At 36.7% G+C, this 6,686-nt stretch overlaps 1 pseudogene; it reads left to right on the forward strand.

The window, feature by feature from the left end:
• The first annotated feature begins 5,222 nt into the window (after positions 1–5,222).
• On the forward strand, positions 5,223–5,964 carry LOC113266053 (60S ribosomal protein L3-like; annotated as a pseudogene).
• The last annotated feature ends 722 nt before the right edge of the window (positions 5,965–6,686 follow it).

Here is a 6,686-nt window from a genome sequence, read left to right on the forward strand (position 1 = left end):
TTCCATGTAATTTAATTTTTTCTTTAATTTTCTGGTTAACGTCATCTAAACATGAGAGAATTTTCAACGTCAAATATAATTCTTTTCTAAAATTAGATTATCCTTTATAATGTCTTTGTCTTTTATCCTTTATTTTCTTTTTATTTTAATTCTTTGGTCTAAAACTTGTAGTTTGAGTCTTTGAAGATGTTCCTCAACACTCATTAGTACAAATCCTAAAGTGTTAATGACTAATAAATGCAAACCCAAAAACATAGCTTTGTCTTAATCCAAAGGAACAATCTAGTAGCCCAAGGAAATTAGTTGCCTTTTCTGAATTGTATGGGCTTTGATCTGGCTTCAGTATTAAGTGGAGTCACAATTTATGGTGTAAGCAGGACAGTGACATAAAGAAACAACAAGTAAAATGATGGACAAGATGACCTGGTAAATCTCTTCCTAGACTAAGCTGTAGGATCCCATGGAATGACACTATAATTACATGGAAAGTAATTGTCATATATTTGCCAAGAAATTACATGGTTGACAGTACTCTTTGAAAATTGTTCTGCATTTCTGCTGCCAACAGCTATGTTAGCAGAAAATGAAATTAGAAACAACCACAGGAGGTGTTTTCTTCTCATTTAGAAAACTATTTCATTTAGGAAGTAAAATTTAATTTACAAGTAAATATTATAAAACTAAAAATAAAATGGAATGATTTCGAAATGTTTCTAAAAGTTATTGTTATTTGGTATAATGTTGGCTTTGTGGGGGGAAAAAGTCATTTACTACATGTCAAGCTAATCATATATTCTATTTTGCAAATGCCAGCACTATAAAGCCATCTTTCCCAAGTTATTTCTTACTAACAAATGAACGTATTAGATTCCAAGAGGCCCAGATAGGGGTTATAACACCTTTCCCAAAATAATACAAAAGAGTTCATTCGCAAATTCTAAGAATTAATACTGTAAGATAAGAATAGCTTAACTATCTTCAAATTAGCAAATGAGTGGTTTTATATTCTTGCATTGCTGTGGCATAAATGAGGACCCTTAGAAACCAAAAACACCAACTAAAACTAAGACAGCTTACAAATAATCATTTTCCCAAAAACTGCTGAAACTGTTAGTTGGCAAGAAAACTCGAGTTATTAATCATACAAACTTAGTGTAAATAAAGTGTACTTAAACTGATTTCTTACTAAATATATCTGTTCCTTTCATAAACTTTAGCACTACTCTAAAGTCTTACCTACATGACAAAATTTAAAACAAAGAGTTACATTTAAACATGTTCTCAACAACTTATTTCAGGTTATATAACGAATTATTTTCTCTACCCAATGCATTTAATTAACATAATAGGCTACCATACTACTACATATGAACATATTTCCTTTGTTGGTTAAGTCAAAATATATGTCAACCAAGTAAGATATTTAGTGTCAAAGAAATCAGGTTCTTTTCATTTTTGACTTCACAATTCACTCAGGAGGTTAATTTTACTGCCAAAATTAGGATAAAATGCTCTGTACTATGGTACAAAAAAGCATTGTATATGTGTTATTTATAGTAGCTAACATTTTTTAAAGAAAACAAATATAAAGAGAATTATATGTGGAAAAATTTACTTCCACATATATAACATATCTGAAGGATTACGTAAGAAATTAACAATGCTGCTTGCTGAAGGCTGAAAATAACAATGCTGAAGGATTACTGAGTAGTTGGGACACAGGAGTGAGGAAGAGACTTAAATTTCATGAAAAATGTTTTTTTTACAACTTTTTAAATTTTATCCCATGTCCATAAATTATTTACTCCAAAATAAATTTAAAATGGAAAGCAAATAAATGTGGCCTTCCCTTTAGTGAAAGGACTACAGACCTGGGATCAAAGGCTCAAATTAGAAAACTGTAGGACTAGAAGAGAGAAGAAAATCATTCTTTGGATTCTAAGGAAAATCAGCACTTCTCATTTTGCAGAGTATCATAAAAAACAACAACAAATTTTCTGAGGGTGCATAAGCAATTTGAAAAATAAAGTCCTTGCAAGAGAGTGTCATCTATGTCCAGAGTCACATGGGATAAAGATGAACATGGGACATAAACAGAAAGGATGAGTAGCAAATGTTTAACTTAGGGAAAGGAAGAGATTGGGTTCAAGATGGCCACATAGGAGGAGCCTGAGCTCATTCCCGCCCATGGATACAAGTATACAACTGCATATGGAATTACTTTCTCCGAAAAAGTATAGAAAACTGGATGAACACAGTCACCACAACAAAGGACAAAAAGAAGAGCATCAGGACAGGTAGGGGAGGCAGAGACACTGTCTCATCAAAATTCTCAACCCTACGCATGGCAATCCACCAGTGGGAGGGAATCTAAAAATAGAGAACTTTTCCCTGAGAGGTGAGGGGTTTGTGATCCACATCAGGAACCCTTTAGATCCTGCACAAGAGAGATGAGCCTCTAAACACCAGGCTTTGAGAACCAATAGGAATTATATCCAAGAACTATGGAACTGTAAGGAATGGAGAACCTGCTCTTAAAGGGCTCACCTAGGAACCCAGTGCAAATCAAAAACAAAAACACCAATTTGAAATGCCCTAGACCATATGTGGAATAGATGCACTTACTAATCTTAAAGCATCTATTGGGGGGGGGGTGAAGGGTAGCGAACTATTGGGATTTTCTCTAAGAGACAGACACCCTGGCAGGTACCATATTGGCAACCTCCATCTACCTTACTAAGACTGGTGCTGGCAAGCACCATTTTGGAACCATTTCTCTAACCTGGTTAAAACAGGTGAGCATGCCAGCTAAGAAACCCAACCAGACCCACAGTGCAACAAACCCTTATAGCTGAGTCTGGCAACAGTCCGGCCCACCTTCATGTATAAGTGCAGCAATGTATCACAGCTGGGCTGGGCATATGTCCTGCCTACCCCCACACTGCAGCACATCACAGCCAGCCTGGTGCAGACCCACCCCCTCCTGCACCATAGTGTAGCTGCATGGTACAGGATCACCAACACCTGCTCTGCCCATCCTTGTGTCACAGACATGGCCCCACCACAGAAGCCACACAGAAGATACCTCTTAAACACCTAGCTTTGTTAGTCGGATGGGACTGGACTTCTGGGTTCCAGGTGAAATCTACACAAGGCCACTGCTTCAAGACTGAGAGAGGTAGTTGATTTGCCTAATGCATAGAAACAAATGGAGACAGGCAAAATGAGGACACGGGAATACGTCCTAAATAAAAGAACAAAAAACATCAGAAAAAGACATTAATGAGATGGAAATAATCAATCTACCTGATACAGAGTCGAAGTAATGGTCACAAAGATGCTCACTGGACTGGAAAGAAGATGAACACAGTGAGATCCTCAACAGAGATAGAAAATAAGTGAAACTTTCAAACAGCAGTTACAGAGCTAAAGAGCATAATAACTAACCTAAAAATACACTAGAGGGATTCAACAGCAGACTAGATAAAGCTGTAGATTGGATCAGCAAGCTGGAAGACAAAACAATAGAACTCACCCAGACATAGCAACAGAAAGAAAAAAGAAGTTAAAACAAAACAAAAAAGCTTGAAGGACCTTTGGGAAAACGTCAAGCAGAATAACATTTGCATAATGGGTCTCCCAGAAGGAGAAGAGGAAAAAAAGCCAGAAAACTGGGAAATATATGGTAAAGCAGTATAAAGCAAGTATTAAGGTTAAAAGACAAAACAGTAAAATTAACTAAAACTACAGTAATTAGTTAAGGGGTGCATAAAATAAAAAGGTGAAAATGTGACATCAAAACATAAAACATAGTAAGGGGAGGAAAATGTAAAGTTCTGTATGTGTTTGAAATTAAATTGCTATCACTCAAAATAGACTGGTATTTACATAAGAAATTATATATGAGCCCCACAGTAATTAAAAAACAAAAACTTAAAGTAAATTCACACAAAAAATTAGAAAGGAATCTAAACATAGCACTAAGGAAATTCTCATGATTAATTTAGAATAATAGAATTACTACAATTCCAGCAGACTCTGTGGACTTAGAGATACACGTTTGGCAATCTTAAAGTACAGAGGTAGGTATACTGAAAGAAGTGTCCGCTAGCTATATGGAGGTTGAGAGAAGGATAAAATTATGTGGAAAGGAAGGAAAATTTTTCAGACTAGTTTTGAGGTTAAAAAAAAATGACCCAACTATGGTGTGAAACAAAGAACAAAGGGAGAAGAACATATTTCAAAGACATATATGGTCTCCACATCCCCTTACAAAATGCATGAGAACTTGAAATAGAGAATTGAGTTATTTGGAATTTACCTTTTTACATTTAAATTATGCTTCTTTGGTGTTACACAGTCTCAGGGAGCTTCTTCCTGTCTGAATTACAAACAGAAAGTGATTTGTGTGATTATTTTCCCAGTCTTCCCAAGGGTGGTACGCATCATATTCCATGCTAGTTGCATGGGAAAATGAAGTTAATTCATATATAAAAATGGAGGCCTGAGTGCATTAACTGGGACTTAATTCTCTCAAGAAATCCCAATTAAGAATGCTCTAGAGTGAATCAAAATTTTATAGGATAACTTCACAGAAACCAAAGGTAAAAGTACAGCCAGGCTTTTGGAATCTGACATTTCCTGACAAAAGAAGCAGATTGATCCAATGTTTTAACGAGGCTTATTTCAAAGAGTTAGTGCCGTGAAGCAAAAACTGGCTACTGGGGGCTCACCTGGGAGAGGAACTATTAGTAAGGTCATTGTGAGCTAGCCAATGTCACAGAAAGTCAGAAAATAGTGTGCGCATGTGTGTTTGAGGGGGCTGGCTCCCCTCAATCATTTGTTGTTGATTTATATAACTTGGGAAAAGTAGGCTGATGTAAGTTGGATAAATTAAATACAAAAGTGGTTAATAAACAATTATTTTGGAGTTATTTTTTCTATAGGACAAAAATCATTTTCATCTCTTTTCACAGACTGCATATGCTAATAAATAGTTGATGGACAAATATATATCCCTAGAGAATTAAATAATCCTCAGGTGGGAGTGTTAGCACCTACTTCAGTATCAACTTGAAAAATATGTCATTATTACATATCTCTGTAACATCATTGATACATTGTCTCAAACAATTGACTCTAAAGCATCAGGCAGAAACGGCCCTCTAGTTTGTTACCCTAATCCAGAATATGAACCAGAGTCATCATATGTCTTTGCAACCATGTTTATCCCATTTTGTTTCTCTCTAAAAATTAAATTGTCCTTGTTCACCTCAAAAAAGAAGGCCCACCTCGTGGAGATCCAGGTGAACGTAGGCATAGTGGCTGAGAGCCTGGGCTAGGCCCACAAGAGGCTGGAGCAGCGGGTGCCTGTGAACCAAGTGTCCGGACAGAATGAGATGATCGTTGTCATCGGTGTCATCAAGGGCAAAGGCTACAAAGGGGTCACCAGCCCTGGCACACCAAGAAGCTACCCCACAAGACCCACCAAGGGCTCTATACGATTGCCTGTATCGGGGCATGGCATTCGGCCCCATGGCTTTCTCTGTGGCTCAGGCTGGGCAGAAAGGCTACCGTCATCGCGCTAAGATCAACAAGATCGACGAGACTGGCCAGGGCTCTCTCGTCGAGGATGGAAAAACAATCAAAAACAATGTTCCCATTGACTATGATCTGTTTGACAAGAGCATAACCCCTTGGGTGGCTTTGTCCACTATGGTGAAGTGAACAATCCCTTTGTCATGCTGAAAGCTGTGTGGTGGGAACCAAGAAGCAATAGCTTACTTTCTCCAAGTCCTTCCTGGTACAGACCAAATAGTAGGCCCTGGAGAAGACTGACCTCAAGTTCGTCAACACCACTTCCAAGTTTAGCAATGGCCGATTCCAGACTTGGAGGAGAAGAAAGCATTTGGGGGACCACTTAAGACCAAATTGCTTAATGTCAGGAGCAGATTGTGCAGCTGATGGTATCTCAATAAAAATCCTTTTCCGGTGGAAAAACAAAACAAATACATACATTGCCAATATTTCTTTGCCTATAGCTTTTCATTCTCTTCATAATATCTTTCAAATAGAAATGTTTTTAAATTTTGATGATTCTTATTGATTATGGCTTTGATTGTGGTATCTCAGAAATCTTTACCTTATACAAGATTACAAAGATTTTCTCCTACGATTTCCTCTAGAACTGTTACAACATTAAGTTTTATATTTATGCCTGATTTCTTTTGAGCTACTTTTTACACATGACACACGTGATTACACATCAATCAAAGGAGGGGTTTTTTTGCATATTTATATCCAATTTTCCCACACCACTTATTTTTTAAACTGTCATCTCCCCACAGAATTGTTTTTCAGCTTTGTCAAAAATCAACTGTACGTGTTTGCATAGGTCTCTTGCTGAACTCTCTGTTCTGTTCCATTGATGCATTCTTCTATATTACCATACTCTCTTGATTACTGAGCTTTATAATAAGTCTTGAAATCGAGCAGTACAGCTTGTTATCTCTTTGAAGCATTTGCTGTTTGTTTCCATTTTTCTATTTTTTCTGACAATTTTTGTATTGTCTGAGTATTTTTAATTCCAGTAAAATTAATGTGTTACATTAGTTTCAGATGTACAATGTAGTGATTCAATGATTATATACATTACTCACTGTTACCTGAGTACTTTGTAAGATTCA

This window comes from Ursus arctos, unplaced genomic scaffold, assembly GCF_023065955.2.
Source record: "Ursus arctos isolate Adak ecotype North America unplaced genomic scaffold, UrsArc2.0 scaffold_37, whole genome shotgun sequence".
In the NCBI taxonomy this organism is placed as follows: Eukaryota; Metazoa; Chordata; class Mammalia; order Carnivora; family Ursidae; genus Ursus; species Ursus arctos.